Source organism: Panthera onca, chromosome A3 (assembly GCF_046562875.1).
Source record: "Panthera onca isolate mPanOnc1 chromosome A3, mPanOnc1 haplotype 2, whole genome shotgun sequence".
Taxonomy (NCBI): domain Eukaryota; kingdom Metazoa; phylum Chordata; class Mammalia; order Carnivora; family Felidae; genus Panthera; species Panthera onca.
In genome coordinates, this window is record NC_138341.1 from 45,234,415 (window position 1) to 45,258,219 (window position 23,805).

At 36.5% G+C, this 23,805-nt stretch overlaps 1 protein-coding gene across 5 annotated transcripts in view; it reads right to left on the minus strand.

The window, feature by feature from the left end:
- The window catches only part of CTNNA2 (catenin alpha 2), a 1,102,119-nt gene that overhangs the window by 923,750 nt on the left and 154,564 nt on the right, over positions 1-23,805 (minus strand). Inside the window, exon 1 of one of the 5 annotated variants that reach the window (XM_060656453.2) lies at positions 20,007-20,130. The exons of the other annotated variants lie outside the window; for them this stretch is intronic. The gene's annotated coding sequence lies outside the window, so the exon portion shown is untranslated. Of the gene's footprint in view, positions 1-20,006; positions 20,131-23,805 lie in introns of those variants that run through there. 5 annotated transcript variants of the gene reach the window in all.

Genomic DNA, 23,805 nt, shown 5'->3' on the forward strand with positions numbered 1-23,805 from the left:
CATTAGATGTTTTGGCAGAGAATGCCAACTTCTTTCCTTGACCCATTCTTCCTTGGAGTATCCACTGTTTAGCTGGGTATCTGGTTGTCCAAGACAGAACATATTTTCCGGCCTCTCTTGCACCTAAGTGTGGCCATGAGAGGTGAGCAAAAAGTTCATGTGCAACTTTTGGGTCATCTCTATAAGGACACTTGTCCTGGACTCTCTGTTTACATCTTCTTGATAGCTAGGAAAAGGTGATTACTGGCACTACACTTGGAAGCCACATGTTGAAGTTGGTGGAAACCCCCCATGAGGTCTATAATCCCCCTACAAACCGCTGTGCAGAAGATAAATGGGTTATGTATTCTTTTTGAGTCAAACAACTCTTAACTTACTGAGTTAAGACAATCAAATCTCTGTGTTACAGTGGCCTAGCTTCATTAATACAGAGGTCCTGGAGTGCCTGGGTGGCTCAGTTGGTTGAGTGCCCAACTTCAGCTCAGGACATAAGCTCACAATTTGTGGGTTTGAGTCACGTGTCAGGCTCTGGGCCTACAGCTCAGAGCCTGGAGCCTGCTTCAGATTCTGTGTCTCCCTCTCTCTGACCCTCCCCCACTTACACTCCATGTCTCTCTCTCTCTCTCAAAAATAAATAAACATTAAAATTTCTGTTTAAATGTACAGATGTCCTTTCTTCAAGGACACTTACATGTACCTATCACAAGACTGTAAATTTTACAAGACCATTCAATCCATACTTGTTTAATGATACATACATTCATAAATGAATGAATGAATCCAGGAATCTAAAATCATACACTAACTTAGGAATATAATTTCAAAGATTCCAAATAAAATGGTAGCATAATGAATCAAGCAGAATCTTTAAAGGACAAATTAACAGGAATAAATATACTTAGTTACAGAGTATAAGAACAATTTATATCAGTATATCGAAAAACATTTTCCATTGGTCAAAGTGTAAAGAAAACGTAATGACCATGAGGCTGAAAACTTGGAGCAAAGGGATAAAGTAATCCTTTCTCGTGAAGTAATGTACTCTCTTCCTCCAGCATTAATTTCAGCATCCTCCAGCTCATGAGGCGCTGGGCAGGAAGGTTGCACTTAAAGAGCCCAAGAAGAAGCTAGAAAAATAGGTCAGCTCAAGAGGGAGAAAGAAAGCAAAACATTTGAAGGAAACTTTGACAAACCTTCAGCCTCCTCTATTGGCATAAAGGAACGGGAATATATATCTTCACTGCATGACAAACAATGTGGTACATACTAATCAGTGGAGCATGGACCAAATTCCCTCCTGTAATTTATCCAAAATAATTATTGTACTTGTCATAGGTATTGCTATTGTTATTTTGTTTTCAAATAATTCAATAAAGTATTGGAAACTTTCATGTAAATAACTTTCTCAGCTTACATATGAAAATAATAGCTAATAAAAAATGACTTTGTACTGTATGTCAGGGTATTTGCAAGCACTTTACATATATTCTCCCTAAAATTTGTTTAAAAACAATCTAGTAGACCCCTTCTGTGTTAATTTACATTATTTTTATTTGACTATTATATAAACATGTTAAAATTATATTACAGTTTTTTAAACTACAAGTTATGAGCCATTAGTAGATTGCAAAATAAGTTTAATGATTTAAAGTCAGACATCTTAATAAGTTATATAGAATAAATCATACTATAACAGGGCACAGCAGGAAAAAAAAAGAAAGAAAAGAAAATACCAGGAAACAATGCCTAGCGTATGTATACATAATCTTTCATGGGAAGTTTGATTTTGGTTTAATATATCTGTGTGTGGATCAGTCCCTCCAAAAATTAGAAATGTATCACTCAAGGTACCCCTACTCTTACAGACACAGCCAGAGGCCCGATGACCTCACAGTCGCCATGTCATTATCTTGACTCTGCCTCTTCACTCCATCCTGTCCAGTCTTGAGCCCCACTAGATTATTACACCCCAGATTCAAGTTGCCCCCTGTTCTTGAATGGTTTGAAGTACGATAGATTAGTTTTGGGGCAGAATGCTATGAAGGAGACTCTCCTTCAGTGACAGCAAGTTTCATTTCACTGGGGCCACCTACCGTTGCCCTCTACCCTTACCACCCCCACCCAGAAATAAGGATTCAGGTTGTGTGTCTTGGAACACAAAGACTCAAAATATTTTTTAAATCTTTATTGTGGTTCCCACCTACCACGCCATATGAGTGGCTGCCTTTGACTGTATGCGTCAGGGCTGTAAGTAAATTTCCCCTATTACCTGCAGCACCTGCAACTAATGGGGAGGCTCTTGAAGTATATGAACTTCAAATCTAAAAGTCAGCCATTAGAGGGGAGGTAAGTGGGGTGATGGGTTAAATAGGTGATGGGGATTAAGGAGTGCACTCGTTGTGCTGAGCAACAGGTGTTCTATGGAAGTGTTAAATCACCATACTGTACACCTGAAACTAATATTACATGGTAGGCTAACTAACTGGAATGTAAATAAAGTCTCTTAGAATGATAAATAACAAAAGGCAGTCACTACATTGGGATGTGAATGACAGAAACTGACATGGCAAAGAAAGGGCCTCCAATGAGTGAAGACACTTAATCTGGAAGGGAGCCTTCTTGGATGTGGCTAATATGTGCCAATGATCTTAAAGAGGAAAACTCATCACACATCCCCTACGCCATGGATTAAGGCTGGAGAATAGTCATATTTGATACAAATACTACTTCTAAGCAAAAGGGACCAGTGGATATTTTGGTGCTTACACCAACTTGGTATCACAATTTATCGTATCTTTGAAAGTTAAGTAATGACACAATCACTGAACTGTGAAGTGCCAACAACGTCATTCCAAAAATCACCAACCTGCACATATAGACTTTAGTCTAACACTTCTATGTTCACGAATGTTACTTCACTTTTTATAATTTCTACAGCAAATTCTTTTGAAACCATATGGATAGTTATAAAGATATATAATATTTATATTTTCATAAGTAGGAAAAGTAATATTTCTTTTACTGGTGAACCCGAAGCTTGTTTTTTTCTTTAGTATAAGGTTTAGGCACATATTCACAGACAGTTCATGACAATTTACGGAGATGTAAATGAATAATCAGGAATCATAAAATGCATATACATACCTATTTTTTCTTACCTCCAAACAAACAAAAAACACAGAAGCACAAACTTTATAAACTCTGTCTTAAATTCTGTCTTGAACTCTGTCTTAAACTCATCTCAGATATAACTGTAAGAAGACTCAAGTCTAAATCTCTCTATGAATTTTCCCCCTTATATTTCATGACTCATTTATAATTCTAGATTGTTAGAACATTTTTACATGTTTTATTTATGTTACGGGGTTTTGTGAGCATTTTTAAAATTATGAAAGCAGCAGTGCCTTTTGTTCAGGCTTTAAATTTGAGTTTTGCCAAAAGAATGGAACCAGATTACTTCAATCCAGACCAATTTAGGTTTGATTTTATATGCAAATTCTTAGCTACAAACATTTAGCCTAAAAAGTTTAAAGAAAAATTGTTTCACTTCACAAACAGAAAGGAGACGTTAATCTAGAGAAATCTAATCCTCAAACATTTTTGTTAATCTGAATTCATTAATCTGAATCTTATAAAATAGAAGAGTAATACAATTTCTTAGAAAGAAAAGTCTAATTTAAAGGGTAATTCCTTACTAACAAAATTCTCTTGTTGTACCTCCAAAATACCTTTTGGAATTTCCTCAGGGAGATTTTAAGAATTTTCTTTCAACACTGCCACAATCAATGCCATTTGGGATCTCTAGAAAAAGCCGTCCAAAGAAATAGCCAGACAATGATCCAATAATTACATAGTCAAGCTGGATATACTTCCCAGTAAAATTTTCTTTTTCCCTCTGAAATAATTAATTTTACCATGTTACCTGTACTTATTGAGTCTACTCATCTTCATTCAAACCATATCTACAGTAATGAAGTAGAAAATGAAAGCTCAGAACCATATAATTATATCCTAAGAAATGCTTTCATCAAAAATAACAAAAGGAGCACCTGGGTGGCTCAGTCAGTTGAGCGTCTGACTTTGACTCAGGTCATGATCTCATGGTTCATGGTTTGGAGCCCCAAGATGGGCTCTGTGCTGACAGCTCAGAGCCTGGAGCCTGCTTCAGATTCTGTCTCGCTCTCTCGTTCTGCCCCTCCCCTGCTTGTGCTCCCTCTTTCTCAAGAATAAATAAACATTAAAAAAAATAACAAGAAATTTAAGGCAAAGGATTTTGATACATGTGTGAAGCTGACATGTCTAAATGGTCAGTTCAGTGTTCATTTTGCTACCATAATACAGTAACAACACTTGAAGGCATTTATGGGTAGTTCTTCTTGATTGTCTTATTTAACTCCCCTAAAACCCACTGACAGCGGCATTCTTTCTACCATTGCCCCCATATTACAGGAAAGGAAGAAGAAAGTTAAAAAGATTAAGTAACTGGTGCAAAACTTCAGGACTTGGAAATGGCAGAGCTTGGATTTGAATACATTACATGTCAAGGTGACACTAAAAGCTACACATTTAACAGCTGTACTGACCTGGTCTAGTTGGAGGTCCTTCCAATAACAGAAAGAAAGGCTTTACAAAAATGGGGAAATCTTAAGAAAGAAATGCCTCCAAGGACTTCACTTTGGGACATGGGGCAGGAGAGAATACCATGTACAAAACTGACAGAAAAGTGTTAGACAAAATGGTACAAAAATTACACTTGCTTTTTTTTTTTTTTAAACGTCTCTAGTTATTTCCAACTCCTATTGCTGTCCTGACTCCCTGGGGTGCCTAAGGTCCCAGCTCTGCACTGCCGCAGCCATTCAGAACAGGCGATGAGTGTGATTACATGTGCAAAGCTTTGCCCTGATCAGAAAGTCAGTTTGCCTTTTTTGAGAATATTACAATGATCCCCTGTCAGTAGCAGCAGCAGCAGCAGCAGCAGCAGCAATAATCCTTCACATTTATACTGACTTTTCACATTACTGAAAACACCTTTAGAGGAAATACTGACATTAAGAATATCCAAATATTAAATTTTCTTGGAACGCTCTTAAGTCAGTAACACATATTTGATGGAATTCTATGTCAGTGGCCTCCTAGTGCCTATTGGCATTCCTGGCACTACAAGAATTCAAAAGGCTCCGGCAACAATGTCCTGCTTTCAAGTAACTTAGAATTCTAGAGTAGTACACTCAAGAATAAGATTTCATTTTAGGCATACAGTCCATTTTTTTTTCTTTTGTAAAAAAAAAAAAACAAACAATTGTACTTCTGTGAACTCTGTTCAATATGGAAAATAAGATATGGAACGTAAGTGCATTGGTAGGATAGTCCCGTCCCCTCATGTTTGGTCACTGGCAGAGCAGGAACTAATTTACAGTAGCAAGTGTCCTTTGTTGGTTGGCCTCAGACTAAAAATAACATTCAAATAACCCATCTCTTTTGTATAAAAGAAATAGCTGGGTCTGTAACATAACTATTCATGAAAGGAACGAGAGACCCTAAGGGAAGGTAAATCCCTAAATCCCTGAGACTTTCTGTTTCTTCCATTTGCTGCCTAGTTTACAATACCCAAACCAAAAACTTTCATGGTAAAGGTGACTGCCAAGTGGCAATAAGAGTCAACCCCAAAATAAGAATAAACAAAAAATTCCGAGAGTAATGTTTCAGCATTGCTTTCTCGTCTACTCTTGCTGCTCATCGCCATCTTCCAATTTGTTACAAAACATTTCTAGTTCCTGAGATGAAACCTGGAGGAATCTTCAAGGTTTGTTAGTGTAGAAAAAGCCTAATCTGGATGCAAAAGCTGCAAAGTGAGCCTAAGGAGTGCCATGCCGCAGACATAGTCTGCGTGTTCTGACAGGTGTGACAGAAGACATAGAGAGACTCTTCACATCTGACAGGGAGGTCACCCAGTGTGAGAAGAGGTTATACACTCCCCATCCCCTCCTATCTTCCTGTCACACACCACAAAGGGGAGGTTGTGCAGGTCTGCAGTAAAGTCGGAGGGAGGGGCTGAAGGAGTTGAGGCACTAGGAAAATCAGAAGACATTAAATGAAGAAAATGCTCACACTAACTGGCCTGGACAGGGTCAGCTGCCACAGAAGAGAATCAAAATCCACTAGGAGGGACAGCACCACGAAGACATGTCTAGGACCACAGAGGTGGGAAAGGACCTCCAGCACAGTGAGATTTCCCACTGCATGAGGAGGGACAGGAAGAATGGGATCAAGGGCCAGAGTGAGATGTCCTTTAATGGCCGCCCTAGTGAATGTGTTAGTCAGCTGGGACCTGCTAAGAAAGGGCTTGGTGGCATGGCTGGGGAGAGGCAGTGGAGTGAGCAGCAAAGAGGGATGCCAACTGAGTCATCAATGGGGCTCACTATCAACACACACTTTTTGTTTTATTTCTAGGTGACTATGGCCTAGGGAATATGTGCCCATCTGGAAAGAATTCATTATATTCATTCAGTATATTATTTTCTAGGTGTAAAACAAATCACTTAAAGAAAGTTAGACTATATTTTATATACACCAGGGGAACCCACAGTTAAAAGTAAATTACCACATAAGTCATTCAGAGAAAGACAGATATCATATGTTTTCACTCATATGTGGAATATGAGAAACTTAACAGACGACCATGGGGGAAGGGAAGGGGAAAAAATAGTTTCAAACAGAGAGGGAGGCAAACCATAAGAGACTCTTAAATACAGAGAACAAACTGAGGGTTGATAGGGACTTGAGGGAGAGGTGAAATGGGTGATGGGCTTTGAGGAGGCACTTGTTGGGACGAGCACTGGGTGTCGTATATAAGCGATGAATCATGGGACTCTACTCCCAAAGCCAAGAGCAAACTGTACATACTGTATGCTAGCTAATTTGACAATAAATTATATTTTAAAAAAAGTAAGTTACAACAAATGCACTGATTAAACAAAAAGCAGTCTTTCATGACTCCAGTCATCATTTCCTAAATTATCTATTTTGTAAGTATGCATTTCTATGTCTTAATTTTCTACAAAATAGGCCACACAGGTAGAGCCTATTTTATATATGCACAGAAGGTGTGTGTGTGTGTGTGTGTGTGTGTGTACAAACGCAATTGAATTAACAAAAACAATTAAAACCTAAACAGCAGAGGGAGAGACATAAAGGCAATGGTGACCGATTAGTCTCGTAGAACTAGAAAATGTTGGATTATGTCTGTAGTTTTTAATAAGCTGCACATTGTGATTTGTGTGTTGTCTTTATGAGGGATGCTTTTGCATTTACAGTGGAGGAGACAGCAAGTGAGTAGTGTCAAGAAGACCCAAAGGCCTAAGAAAAATAGAAAGTCTTCTCTGAGTCTAATTTAGAAGGCACAAGCTAACACAACACCACGACCACTGAGGCTGCAGTTCGGGCTTGAAAGACGCAGAGAATGAAGTATTTACAAAGCTTTTCAGAGTTTCTCACATCTCAGAATGAATCTTTTGCACCCCAGAATGGCTGAGTAAGTTTTCTACTTTATCACCTTTAAATTATCCTTTATACGTTTTATACTTTGTACTGTAGGCTTTCCTTAAATGTTTCTTTTGATTCTTGATTGTGTGCCCATGTTTATAGTTGAAACCCCCTTTCATGCCATCCACCTGTGGAGCAGAGACCTTAGCTGGCACTTGGACAGAGTATTTGGTGACAGAGGTAGAACACTGCTGCCAGTAGACACTTCTGGAGCTGGCCACCTGGGCTTGGAGGTACCATATTCCTCCAAGCTATGTCTGCCCACCCTGGATTCCCACCTGGCACCCAGAAACTAAGCTCCCACACTTGGTGCGCTCAACTAGACACAGAAACCACACTTAATAAGCCAGGCTCAGGGAGAAGTGTGAGGTCTCGAGTGCGAACTGGCTGCCTGTTCCCACAAAATCAGCTCTTATTGCCCTTGGCCCAGGCCTACACCCCTGTTTCCAGTTTCACGCATTTCTGAACATGAACTTAGTACCACCCCCATATTCTCCAGCAGCAGGTACCCACAGAAGTCCTGAGCTATACTTTCCTTATTTAATCAGTCCAAATTCTGAAGATTCTTCATAATTCTTGCTTTACCAAAAGTTTCCAAAGACGCTTTTGAGCTCAGCTATTTTATTATCTCTATTATTTATTTGTCTAAAATATCTTTTCTATCATTTCCAGGATTGTGATGCAGGACAGAGAGGCTAGAGCATGAGTTCAACCTCCCATTGTGAAATGAAAGCCAAAGGACCAATTCAACAGGGACCTGTATGCCCTGGGAGCTGGAGAGCAGCTGGGTCAATGGTCAACCCTCAGGGAGTCCTTCCATACAGATGACCCTGAGGGTAGGGCAGCTGACCCAATACTATCACACTATATAAACTCCCAAGAACCCCAGTGGAACACAAGAGGAATCTAGAAATTGAGAATATGTTTCTTCCTCCCCAATGGAAAAAGGGCTTAAAATAGAAGTTAAATTTAGCAACAGAAAAAATGAAGTTGTATTATTTTTATATTCTCAGAATGGTAACAGTCAGAAATATTCATTTATTTATTCATTTGAGAAATGTTTATTCAGTAGTTACTATATACCAAACACTGTTCCAGACCCTAAATTTAGCATGATGAAATAGAGATCCACATCTCTTGACTTCTGTCCACTTTCTTTATTAAAGAATCCCAAGAAGTATCTTGTCTTTCATAATGTAAATTAATATTTTGATAAAGAAAAAGTATTTAGTGCTTAAAAATAATTTGAAAATAAAATTTTATCTAGTTAAAGGTACAACTTATAAGTATGTTTCAGCAATCATATAAAACCACATATCTTTTTTTTATAAGCTACAGAGCAATGACATAATTCTTAAGCTCCAATTTTCCAAGGGATGTCTAGAATATGTCTTTAATAGAAGACTAAATGCTTTATTTCAAATTTACCTGGATGCTTTATCCAGCTCTTGACCAGAATTCTAAATCCTTTAATACTCTAAGAAGAAATATGGATTATCCACAACCATAAAATTAGGTGATATTGGTTCCTTACAGTTTAAATCAATACCAATTATACACCTCCAGTTCTCTTCATTATTGCATGGCTTCTATCCAAGCTTTACATAACTATTTTTCCCATTTTCTTCAGCTAAAAGCAAACTGTAAAGAAATCAATTCAGTTTGGATAGTTAAATTCATGGCATTTATTGTAGTCCTACATTTAACATCACAGAATAGGTGCTCATCATTTCAGCTAATCCAAAAGGTATACAACTCGACAATTTACTAATAATATCTTCGATTGTTATTTTTTAACAACTACTGTCCCATACACTTAAAAATAAGAAAGCTAATGTCAGTGTGTTTTGTTTGTAAGTAGCATTAGCAAAAGGCACCTGATAAATATTTCTTATATTAATTCTAGATGAAACTTAAACTCAACTGGCAATAAAATACAGAAATTTTGGAAAATGGCTCACAGAAGCAAGTGCTTTTAGAGACTGGGGATGGTGTCCCAAATTTCAGTTGTGGTTGCCAACAATAAAAAATGTCAAATGAAAACACTTTAGTGGACTTAACAGGTATTTTGGTGGCACTGACCAACTTCAAGCCTTCTCTCAATATCCCTTATGTATCTTTTATATGTCTTACAAAAAGTACATAGAAGATCATGGCAAGATCAGAAATGGGTATAATCATAGGCTAGAGAGCCTACAGAACTTTTTAAAAAATTCCCTATTTATCCAATATGATATTCTCATTTTTATGATGATTTACTATGTGCCTACCATTTAGTAACTTCTTATCCACTCTTTTGTGTCCTGTGAGTTCTTTAAGAAATGGGACATTCATGGACTAGACAACAGCAAATGAAGGCAGTCAACATGATGCACATAAAGTGAAGTTGCCTAGTGGCATCATGCCGTGAAGATGGAAGATGAGAGAGTTCTGGAACACAGTGTTTCTCCTTGAAATTAACTACTGCCTCTCTCAAACAAACCCTTTTGTTTCTACCCTCAAGGCCCTGCTCTCTATATATTTACCTCAAGAAGCTTTCTCCAAAACAGGCCACTGACATTCTAACAACTACATGGAAGTCAAGGTGTCCTATTCATTTGAATATACCGTTTGTTAGAGTGTGAATAAGGAACCATATGCACCAGAACACACGGGGTAATTTTGAAAAAAACAAATTCCCAGTTATCATCCTGGACCTACCAAATCTGAAACTCAGGAAATGGTGTCCTGCAACCTGCATTTAAATGAGCTCCCAGAGTGATTCCCCTACAAACTAAAGTTTAAGAACCACTGCCCCACAGCTCCCAACATTGGTCTATGCATAGTTCAATAAAGAATGGCTGGATTAGAATTTAGGGCCACAGAAAGAAGAATATATTCAGAAGGGACAAAAATAAGCATAAAATGTGAATGTGGCTTATTAGGAAATGAAACACAGAAAAGAGACAGAGGCAGTCTAAGGGAGCAGAGAAAGTAGACATATAAAAATAAAAGTGATTGCAACCACACAAAAAAGAACCATAGAAGTAATCAGTACTCAAAAGAAATGCTGCAACACACACATACTCATGCACATAAAAAAGAGAAAAACTATCAAGATAAAAGATGAGTGTTTTCTATTAAAAGGAAATGGTGCTTTATCTACAAAGTCACAAAACTGTGACTAAAAATGTTGAAAAATTCCATTGAAGAAAATGTTTCCTTACTTTGTATTCACAGGGGAAAACAAGAAAAACAGTTCTTTCTAGCTAAGGTCAACTTTTTAAAGGATGAAATCACTAGAATTTTTTTCCTGATATGCTTTATTTTTCCGAAAAAAAAATTAAATATATTCAAGGTGTACAACATATGCTTGGAGATATCTATTTATCTGTACCTATCTATCTATAATGAAATGATTACTACAGTTAATTAACATATCCATTTCTTTGCATACTTTTTGTGTGTTATGTGGTGAGAGTACCTGAAATCTACTTTTAGCAAATTTCCAGTATATAATACAGTGTTATTAATATAATCATCATGCTGCAAGTTAGATCTCTAGGCTTATTTACCCAACATAACTGCAACTTAGTACCCTTTAACCAATATCTCCCCATATTTCCCCCCCCATCTCCCTGATCCTGGAACCATCATTCTACTCTCTGCTTCTACGTATTTGACTTTGTTAGATTCCACATATAAGTAAGACCATGTAGTATTTTTCTTTCTATGTCCTGCTTATTTCACTAAGTATAATGTCCTCCAGTTTCACACAGGCTGTTGGAAATGACAAGATTTTTAAGGCCTTCAAAATATTCCATTGTAGGTATATACCATATCTTCCTTATCCATTCATCCACTGATGGACACTTACGTTGTTTCCATACCTTGGCTATTGTGAACACGGGTATGCAGATATCTCTTCAAGATAATGATTTCATGTCCTTTGGATATATATCCTGAAGAAGGAGTGCTGGATCATATACTAGGTCTATTTTTAAGTTTTAAAGGAACAACTGTACTGTACCAGTTTACAGTCTCACCAACAGTGCACAAGAGTTCCTTTTCTTCATATCCTCACCAAAACTTATGTTTTATGTTTTTATAATAGCCATCCTAACAGGGGAGAATGTCATCTCCTTGTGGTTTTGATTTGCATTTCCCTAACATCCTCTACACTCTTCATACACTACGTATAACTTGATCTCCCTGAAGAGCTATAATTTATTTTTATACTTTTAATAATACAAATGGAAATCTAGGTTTATGTTAAGAAAAAAAAAAGATAAAGGTAACCCTTTATTTTAAAAGTTATTTTTTTTAATATTGGTATCTTTGGGTGCATGGGTGGTTCAGTCAGTTAAGCATCCAACTTCGGTTTGAGTCATGATCTCGGGGTTCATGGGTTTGAGACCTGCATTGGACTCTCTGCTTGGGATCCTTGGTCCTCCTCTCTCTCTCTGCCCCTCCCCCGCTTGCACTTGTGCTCTATCTTTTTTAAAAAAATAAACATTAAAAAAATTAAATATTGGTATTTTCATTCCCCAAAGGAAAGTAACAACTTTTAAGGGACACACAAAAAAGAAATAATAAGGCAGTGGTGTGCTGTAAAGTCAACCAAGCAGGACACAAAACAATACATTTTTAAAACAGTATAATTTATAGTAGAGAAAAACAGAGGAAAACCTAAATATCTAAGCAATAAAAAACTGGCTAAGCAAAATCTGTCAAGACCAATCTAATATAATAACATGCATGCATGACAAATCAAATTTACTAGCATGGATTCATGATATAAAGCAAATTAATTTTTTTTCCTCAATCATTTGAAAGTTTTACATAGAAAGACATTAGGATAAATCAATTATTTCAGGTGGTCATCTTACTTTCTATTATCTTCTTAGTGAATACTTTTGGATTTTCAACTTTTCTAAAATTTATATTTACTATGTGATGGCAAAAACAGATACAAAAAAAGCACAGGATAATATTCTGGTTATATTTTTCCAAGAGTTCATTTTCCATTGTGAGATTCTTTATTTTTTATATTCCTGTAAAAATGTCAGTTTTCCTAGAACTAATCAAAATAAAGAAAATAACTGGACTTTCTCTATTCATGTTCTGTCCTGTTTAACTTAAATTTTCTTTAATGTTAGTGGTTATTGTTAATGATCATAAGTGAGTGATTTCCAAATATCTGTTTTGATTTTGCCTAGAAAAATTTATTTCCGACTAACTTTTCATGGTATCAAGAATAACTCCGTACTTGAAGAAGCCAAGTAGGGGCCAGGGAATACCCATCAGTTTGTAAAATATTTTTTAAAAGAACTATTAATTATAAAAAATATATATAAATACTTCTTTAGGTCATAAAATGTGTATGTGTAATCAGAAAACTGAATTTGTTCTCTTGAGCGATGAATTAGCTCACCAGCCCTCTGCTCATTTATTTTCCAGTATACATGCAGAGATAGTTAGTTTGCCTACAAAAAAGAAAGTGGCTGAAAGGACAGTAATCCTGGAGTCAGATTTGTGTAAACTCGGTGCCTCTTGTATTGTCTTTGCATCGCATTTATCCTCGGTGTATAGTGGAAACACGTGGTGTTTCTTCTTGTAATGGCAGTAAACACACGTGTGAAGACTTTACTCTATGCCAACCACTATGAGGTTGCCAGCATTATTTTGTTTGTTTCTCATTGCTTCTTCTGGCACTTAAAGAAGTGGAAAATGAATTCCTTTTTTAAAGATAAATTGCAAAATTTAACTTTAATCTCTTGCTTTCTTCAGAACTTTGTCTCCTTTTTTTTTTTTTTTCCTCTCTGACAATATTAAGCTAAAAACTATATGGTTTATTGCTCTCAGAGCTTCTTGTCATCTTCTCAGACATTTTTCAAGACAGACAAATGAGTGGAAAGGAGGTACTAGGCAGTTTCCAAATGCACAGCATACAGGAAAAAAGCATGCAGGAACTTGAATGTGGGCCTAGTGTGGAAGCACAGAAAACTTTCACGCAATCACATCTGAGCGATGTGAAATGGGAGCTGGTCAAAAGGGTGGTATGTAATCCAGGCTTGGCCTACAGGGGGATTCCGCTCCCATCCTGCTTCCGGTTCCTTGTGGCATTTTCCACATAGTAAATGCAGAGGTGATCAGCCAGGCAGCACCTCTCAAAGGATAGACCTTACGGGCAGCATCTACTTGAGGCACCACATCATCCACACGCTCCTCACAGCCCTGTGTATTCACCACCTCAGTCTGTGCTGTGAGCAGTTGGCAATGAAGTTCTTGTTTCTTAGGGGTATGAGCAGGGCGAGCAGATTTCACTGACATATCTTCCAATTTTCAGCTTTATCTACTGATATGTCTTTTAGCGTGTTGGCAAAAAAATGTGAGAAAACTTGTTTACAGTCTTGATTTTGAGGGTAGAAAAGGAAATGTGAGTTACAAAGTGAAGCAGGAAATAAAAAATGAAGTATCTTGAAATCAAAATTAACCTCCAAAATGTAAGCAAACAGAACATGATGGAGACAGGAATAAATACATGATTCAAAGCCCAAAAGCATTAACCACAAAACTTGTCTTCAATTAACCAAACTCAAATTGTCAAAAACCATTGTGTCAGAGTATAATTCTTACCAAAAAAGAAATAGATATAACTATTTTAAAAAAATAACATTATATATGTACAGAGAAAAACAATTTTTAAATCCACTAAGGAACTCAAATTGGAAAAGTAAGGCACTAAAACCGGTAAGCCACAATTATTGTAAAGAGGCTACATTTGTTTATGCATTTATTCAGGCTATTAAGAGATGAGACTAACTCAAAAGATCGAGTTTTATTTTCTTTCAACACACTAATTTAGAATGGAAAATGGCAGTGAAGGGGAACTTAAAAACATTTGCATTTGGTGGTTTCAATGACCATATAGTTAATCCTGTGTTAGCAACATTTCTGTGGTTATTCTTCACTTAATAAACTTAAGAGTTACTATCATACTGGTCTGCCTCATTATGCCAGACTCCACCAGTGGGTATATCTCCAAAGTAAAATGAAAATGAAATTGTTAAATATTTTAAAACTTAAGAATTAAAAAAAAAAAAAAAAAAAAAAAAAAAAAAAAAAACTTAAGAAGACTTCCAAACAGAATCAGGACTTCTCAGTAGATCTCAAGTGCTTACCTACAAATGTCTATGTGAGATACCCCTCCAAACCTCATCTAGTATGCTAGGATTACCAGATAGAGGGTAAAGGCAGGGGGTGCAAAGAGCTACATCCACATTCTCAATCTGCATGTGCATGTGATGATATAGTCCTCATGGTTAGACCTTCTGCATCTCCTTCTCCTCTTCATTGGGAATTTTGGCTTAAATGATCATACTCTAGTGAATATTTACAAACCTAGAATAACACAACAAGTAACACTGCTGTGTTTTATACTCCAAACACAAATCTACAGATTGTGGCTGTATGTATATTCTGAAGCAACAGGTATTTTTTCAACAATGTTTCCCTCATTTGGTAATATCATTTATTTTCAATAGCAAAAGTTTTTTGTTTGCTTGCTTTTGTTTTTGCTTTTGTTTTGTTTTGTTGTGCTTTACTTTTTAATGAGAAGGCAAAATTTTGGAACATGTCAACATGGTAATAATGAGGAGGCTCACTGGTCTTAAGAGATGTATGTCCTTTGTGAGGAAAGTGGAACACTTTTTGAGAAAAGAAAGAAATACTAAAGGAGCTGGTTCTCATTCCCTAGGACCTGGATTCAAAGTCATGCTGACTATTAATGAGAATCTTGCTACTATTATTCATTGATGTAGGTGCATAAAGAAAAAAAGTTGGGGAGATAAAAAATTAATGGAGTTTGAAAACATGTGAGAGAAAGGAATTAACTAATGCACTCATTTGAAATGCCTTAAATCACTCAACTATAAAAGTCCACCTGGCTAGAAACAAATGAGGGAAAGAAATTCCATGATTTTCCAAAATGACAGAAAAGACAAAGATGTGCAAGTTTTTACTATTTTGAATTTTAGTTAGTGAAGGATTTCAGAATAATATATGGTTAATTAAAATACTACAAATTCATGCATTAACATTTAATCACTCCTTTCTATAGTTTTCATGGATGTGCTTAATTTGCTGTGCAAACCCTAATACATTAATATATGTCTTCTCAAAATAACTCAATATCCAGTAACCACTTGGTATGCCAAGATTGATTATGCTTCTACATGAATAGCTGGTAATAAAAGAACTTGCTCTTAGCATGCAAAGGTGCAATTCATTTTCATGTTATAGAATAATATGTCATGAATGGTAAACTGTAAATCCATTTTGAGAATTTACCCCTTGTATGCCTCCCATGATAAAGGTTTTGGACTTAACCCGTTCCTGCCACCTGGCAGTCAGCGTAGAACTACAGATTCTCACTTCCTTAAAACAATTCAACAAGCTCCCAGTGTTTAAATTAGATGACTATTCATACAGAGAAAGACAGATACCATATGTTTTCACTCTTATGTGGATCCTGAGAAACTTAACAGAAGACCATGGGGGGAGGGGGAAAAAAAAGTTACAGAGAGGGAAGGAGGCAAACCATAAGAGCCTCTTAAAAACTGAGAATAAACTGAGGGTTGATGGGGTGTGGGAGGGAGGGGAAAGTGGGTGATGGGTATTGAGGGGGGGCACCTATTGAGATGAGCACTGGGTGTTGTATGGAAACCAATTTGGTAATAAATTTCATATTAAAAAAATAAATAAATAAATTAGAGGACTATTCATTCAAAAAACCTCCAAATAAATGCTAAATGGCAAAAAAAAAAAAAAAAAAAAAAAAAAGCCCTCTAGGAAAAGGCAAACTATTGGGAATTCATTTGAAATAGAAAGTCTATCTAATTCTCTGAGTATGAGTCCAAAAGGAAAAAAATGGAATAAAATATCAAATGTTCTTGCCTTAATGATTATTGCTCACAAGCATACAGAAAGCTAAACATTTATAAAACGGGAAAGCTGCCACCAGACCCACCAGAGCTAGCCCAGTTTGAGCTACTCTAATGTATAAATCATCAGATTTATGAGAGATGGTTACCTTATCCTTAAGAGAAATCCAGATATGAAATCTAGGCAAAGTTTGTTTTAGTTGTTGTCTATGTGATTCAATTTACATTGGAAGAACTCTGCTTTAGGGTTGGCTTGACAAAGAGGTGGAAACATGACCTTGTTAGTCTTAAGATTCTTTGTGTCTTCCCTCAGAATCTTTCTTGAGATTCCTTTCTGATTAAAAAGGCTTACAAGCTGAGATCTGGGCCCTTCCCTCCATGTGCGGAGCTTTCTGTAGAATATCATTTTTAGAGGAAACCATTCTGTGACTGCAAGGATTAGGCCAGTCAAACGGGGGATGTGACCCTGAGCCTTAATCCTACTCAGTTGCTAAACCAACCCAAGTTCACATATGTAACACAAACCCTTCTTGTGTAGGCCACTTTCACTTGGGTATTGTGTCATTTTCAGGCCAAGATCTTCACAAACATACCAATGGAAATTGTTTAGTAGTCTTCAGCCCTGGTGACCTGGCGTATCCACTACGATGAAAGTACCACACAAACAAAACCTGAATTTATAGAGTCTAAAAGAGCACCTTCCATTGATAAACACTTCTGAAGATGGCTAGATGTTAGAAAAATAAAAGAGAAAGAAATAAACAAAAGTTCCATTGACCATATGGCTTCAGTGGAAAGCTTTCTCAATGCAAATTTTCTAATATCAGAAATACTTATTCTTACACCTTTGCTTTCTCTATACCCTAAAAAAGAAACTATTATCATAAAAGTCTCCTCTTAGTAAGAAAGGCATCACACAAGGGCATACATTAGAGAACTCATTCACAGTAACCATGCCCCATACAACCCAGCCAGGTAAAATATACATCTTTCTAGACAAGAATTAGCTGCCTTTCATTTTTCCTTCTTAATGACTACTTTTTAGTTAGAGCCCTCGTCATCTTTCAAGTTTCAAAGAAGAAAAAACATAAACTGCTTTCATTTATAAATGTATCCTCTGCATGCTTTTTATTCCCACACATAACAAATCTTTACAAATTTTCCAAAACTTTTTATTACTTTTTTTCACTTACTCTTTACTAACAACTTTAATTTTTTTAAATTGTTTCTCTCTGGTGTCCCCTAACAAGGCTAATATCTCAACCATCCCTCTCTCTTTCCCCACATTCATCTTTATTTCTTCTTCTCAAACAATTATTATTTGAAGTTGCTATCCAATTTCTTTTTTGATTCTGTTTCCTCCTCATCAAAAATGATCTTGAGGATGGTTTTCCACAGCTGAGGGTAACTGAAAATACAGAGTCATCTTATGTCCTTTTAAACTCAACATATTGCCAAACCTGCAATTTATCAGGAGCTTATTTTGTTAAAAATGCTAATGTTGGTATCTTCTCTGTTTGACCACATGATGCTATGGTGCAAAATGAGCCCTCCTATTTCTGATTACTGAATGCTGGCTTGTTCTAAATTGACTTTGCTCCCTAGAAATCTAAGAAATCTAATTACCAAATTGTATGGCATTCTAATTATGTCCCACAATCACAGAACTGAGAATCTGAAAGTCTTTATCTGAAGACAAACATACAACCTGTCCATCTCTGTCTCGGGAGAATGTCAGGTGTGTATAGTCTATATTAGTAACAGACAAACAGAGTCCCTACAATGAGATTCCTCATGTGAAATACATAGAGAATAAATCTGGAAGTGGAAAACTTAAACTACAGAATTCAATAATATGAGATTAAGTATGGAGCTGGCCACTCCACACATACTAGGAAATACCTACAACAGAGTTCACTTGTTTCTTAAGCAACCCACATTTATGGTCTCTTACATCTAGGGTGTTTTAATGAATCATTTTTCTTCAAATAGGAAAGAATTCAGGATAATATATGGGAAATATATTGTCACTTTATATTAAAAACCTGAGTAATAAAAAAAACCCTGAGTAGTTTCCCCAAAAGTCACAAATTTGTTAGCAGAGAGTGAAAACAAAGAACATCTGATGGATATGCCTCCTTCAGAGCACCTCTCTAGAACTTCCTGTGCACTGACCTGTGATGTCTCCAATTCATGGGCTATGTTTTATACTCTATCATCTTATCTATATGACTATGTTTTATAAAAAAATATATATTTCCCATAAAAACTCACTGAATTCTAGTATCTCCCCATGGATGTTTATAGAACACATCAGATGGGACTTGTATTAGGAAGGGAAGCTTGTGCTTTAGGAAAGTGGGAGCAGTGCTGGTCATCAGGATCTGGATTGCAGTTAAGAACCCATCCCCACAGGTGGTGCTCTAAAATACAAGGAATTACAAGACATGTCTGTGGAGAGGAAAGGCAGATCATGGACCAAAGCCAACCTGGCCAAACATGAACCAACAGTAGAAAATAAGTGATCATAGAGACTTTCAAAAATAGAGTTATAATTCCAATTCATCGTTCTTGCTTCAAGCATACATTATCTAAACTATTATTCATGAACCATTATAAAATAAAACTTCTGCTCAAAAAAATGAGGCCCTTGAAAGGATCAAACAACACTAAAGAAAAGCTATCCCTAAAATCCTTTCCTTTGCTAAATCCAGAAAAAATCTACAACAAATAGAACAAATGTCCATCATCCTCAATTCAATACAGCGCCTGTCCTTTCTTGGAAACATGCTCCCATGAAGGATAAAGTATGAAACCATTTAAATATGTATAACCCACCAAAATATTCTGAAATTTTTAATAATTGGGTGAAAATCATTTTTACCATGCTTGAATAAATCACCTAAAGGCATTTTTGTCTCATCTCTTTATAAAATTCCCGTTGGGGATGAAAATAAGCTTGAAAAGTTTCAGTCAACAGTATAAATTGAGAGTTCGTGTTAAATAAGCCATTGAAAAGTACAGTTTAGAATAAAATTACCATCTCAGCCATTACCACAGGGCTCCACAGTACATTTACAATAATAGCTATATTTTGTAATAACATCAAATTCAAGTAATTTATACATTGTTTTCATTTTTAAATTTAACTAACATGCTGCAGGAGATCCTTAAAAAAAATCCAGCATACTTCCTACTCTCACTTTCATTTTTCCAAGCCCAGATAATAATATAGCAGCAATTATCAATACTCTTGGGATGAAAAAACACAAAATTACTAGTGAAAAGATTAAGCAATAGATATGACACTCTCCTAAGCCCATTAATTTTTTAAAATATACTTTAAAAAAGGACAGTAAAACCTAATAAATAATTATAGTTGAGTTGCTCCAAAAACTGTATCTTAGCTCTGCTAAGCTTGGAGCCTTGAATCAGTCCAAAGCAAAAGAGTGAAGGAAGAGAGAAAGCGAGAGAAAGATTCTCATTAAGTGAGGAGGGCACTAAAAAAAAAAAATTAAATAAAATAAGGAGGGCACTTACTGTGTCAGCGAAGAGATCATCATTCTGATAATTTGTCGGAAATTTCCTGAATCACTATTACATGCCAGGCCAAGACAATAATAACACAGAGAAAAGAATTGCTGGTCTTGTGGGTGATAAAGATAATACTTACAAGCATGCATGCGTACTGAAACCCCAGACACACACACATACACACATTTAAAACCAGGAATTATAACATTGTGGGATGAAACATAATGAGGGGAAATACAGGATGCTCTGAGACAGTGGAGACCAAGCCAGTTTTGTGGGTGTCAAAAAAACTGAAGAAAGCGGCATCTAGGATAAGAACTGAAAGATATGTAGGTGCTAGCCAGTCTAGCCAGTGTAAGTGACAAGAAAGAAAAGAGAATTTCCAAAGCATATGTAAAATGAGACACCACTGAGTTCTAGAGACAGAAAGCAGTTCTCTTTAGTTTGAGAAGAGAAATTGAAGCAGGAGTGACAAGAAAGGGAGCAAAAAGAAACACAAATGAGGAAAGTCTTATAGAGGAATTTGTATTTAATTTAAAGTCAAGTGGTCAAAAATTGCTCTAAAAAAACAATATTGACAATCTCTGCTTATTCTTTCCTGCATTGCTGATATAATCACTTGAGATACTAAATTTGGCATTATCTAGAACTGACAAATTAGTAATGAAATCAATTCTTGTTTCAGAGCTGAAACAATAATCACAAGTAGTATGTCTCAAATGTAGCATGGGACATAGTTATGTAACACAATGATCTGTTGTTTAGCTGAACTTCAAATTTACCTGGGTGTCCTGAATTTTTATTAAATCTAGCAATCATGGTCAGGTGGCAGTCAAGGAAAGACTTATTTGCAGAGTCAACTAAGTGGCACAAGAGTGATGATGGCTATGTGTGGCACCAATCATCCAATGCCAGTTTGACTAATAGGAAGTTTGTAATGTTTTTGAGAAACTTTAATGAAGATCATTCTGCCCAAAATTATATTTAAAGCCCATAAATTCCTTTGAATGCTGGTAATTGAGAAAGATAGTTTAATCGAACACAGATCAAGCAAAATTATTTTTTTCAAATGTTTATTTATTTATTTTTTGAGGGGGGTAGGGAGGAAGGGCAGAGAGAGAGGGGGGGGGGGAGAGAGAGAGAGAGAGAGAGAGAGAGAACCCCAAGCAAGCTCCACATTCAATGCAGAGCCAGAAACAGGACTCAATTTCCCAGCTATGAGATCATGACCTGAGCTGAAATCAAGAGTCAGATGTTTAACCAACTGAGCCACTCATGTGCCCCACAAAATTATTTTTCTAAAGAAAATATAGATTATTTATATGCAATGTGAAAAGACATTGATATTTTCTACATGTACATATATAAATATGCATATGCAATGTATATGCTGTATATGTATACTATGCCTTTCATTATAAAGATGAAATATAGATTTCAACATATGAAAAACAAAACATTATTTCTTAGTTTGGTCACTATGTATCAAAAAATTGCCTGCACGCCAGGTGGCTAAGTCGGTTAAGCATCCAACTTTGGCGCAGGTCATGATCTCAGGGTCCATGAGTTCAAGCCTCTCATCGGGCTCCATGCTGACAACTCAGAGCCTGGAGCCTGCTTTGGATTCTGTGTGTGTCTCTCTCTCTCTGTCCCTCCCCCACTCACACTCTGCCTCTCTCTCTCTCTCTCTCTTTCTCAAAAATAAATAATAAGCATTAAAAATTTTTTAAAATGATACATACTCTTGACAAACTAATGCGTATATTCATCCTTAAAATCCCATAACAATAATTGTTTTTGTCAACATCTTCCTTAAAAAACTACTGCAACAGGGGTGCCTAGGTGGCTCAGCTGGTTAAGCATCCAACTTTGGCTCAGGTCATGATCTCATGACCCCAAGCCCCTAAGTTTTCAAGTTCCAGATATTAAGGTCCATTGAAAATAAAATCTCGTGATGATAAGCCCTTCTGATTTTCAAAGCCAAATGTTATGGGGATTTGCTTTCTTAGTGTGGGTACCCCATGCCTGGGGTGCTCAGTGTGGTGTCTGCTCCTCTCCCTTCTCTGTGCCTCCAGTGCAGAGAGTGCAGTCCCTCCTATGGACAGTCTCATGGGTCAATTCATTCCCAATGGTCTCTGCCCCTCCTACTGTTTTTGATGTGCCCTCCTCTCTACATTTAGCTGTGGAAAGTCTGTTCTGCCAGTCTTTGGGACATTTTCTGGGTTATTTACACTGATGTATGTGTTACCTACGTGTATCCATGGAATAAGATGAGTTTAGGATCCTTCCTTCCATCTTCCACAGAAGTCCTCTACCACTCACCATAGCTTGCATAGTCCAGTAAAAAGAAGATTTCTTCTGCTTGGCCATAGCAACCTTCCTAATTGCACCATCTTAAACAGGGAAATGATACAATCAAATTACACACTGTTTACAATGTGATTCTGATTGCTATTTAGAGAATGTATAGGAAGTGAGCAAAAGTGGGGTTGGTGGATTATTTAGGAAGTGACCCTGTTGGCATGGTGTGAAAGTACTTGGGTTTAGAACCAGAACTTCAGCAGCAGAGATGGAGAGAGGTGGGCAGATTGGAGAAAAGAGAGTCCAAGGAGAATTCTTAGGTTTGAGAAGAGGGCTGAGTGAAAAGATGTAGGCTGAAGGTACAAATTTGAGTGTTGCCAGCATATTGGTAATTCTTAAAGCCATAGGGATGGGTAGAATCACCTGGAGGAATACGCAGAAAAAAGGAAAGAGGACTCCTAATTCTAAGCCCTAAAACCCACAAACGATAGAGAAGGTAGAAGTAAGAGAAATAAGATAAAGCAAAGACTGAGAAGGCACAGCCATGAAGTCAATATCCTAACTACAGAAGGAGTCAGAGTTATGTCAGAATGAAAGAAAAACCACTGCTTAGACTTCTTATGACTTTTCCTGGCTTTTCTTCCTTCTTGATTATGTGAAAACTAAGCATATCTTTGTACTTTCAACAGAATGACAAGAAACAGAAAACAGGTATGTTGCCATGCCCCAATCCTTAATCTCAGATCTCTGAGAAGCTTTAATTACTTTGATAGTTGAGGGCTTCCTGAGTAAATGCAATTCTGTCACTTTGTAGGCCTTCTTATGCTTGGTGGAGTGGATTTTTTACTAGCCAGTTCAGATAAGGTTTCTATATTGTCCAAAGTAGCTATGAGCTAACCTCCCAGAATTTCTTGCTTGAAATTTTTGAATTAGTATGCATAAGATTTTAATTGTCCTGTTTCAAGCATATAAAAATCATTATTCTTTTCTGATATGAATTTTTAAATGTAGTTTTAAGTACAATTTTTCCCATTTAAAATAGTAGTTATTCACTGAAATGGAAAATGCAAGAGAAAAAATATTTTAGGGCTTGAGTTTATTGCCAAGCATAATAGAAGAAACAGATATTCTAAATTGGAGAATCCACATGCATTTAGCACTTAATAGGGAAAACAGGTATTTACTTTAACTTATTCATTTGAATGTTAAGGAATTTGTCTACATCATGTTTGCATTTCAGCAAATTTTTGGTTTGGGAAAGACATAGGTGATACAAACAAGAAAAGGAACTAAGTCCTGACCGTAAGAATATATTCAGTTCTCTTTGGCTTTCTTTTTTCCTCTTTTTTGTTTGCTTGTTTGTTTCAAGTTTTTATTTAAATTCTAGTTAGTTAAAATATAGTGTAACATTGGTTTCAGGAGTAGAATTTAGTGACTCATCACTTACATATAACATCCAGTGCTCATCACAAGTGCCCCCTTAATACCCAAAGCGCATTTAGCC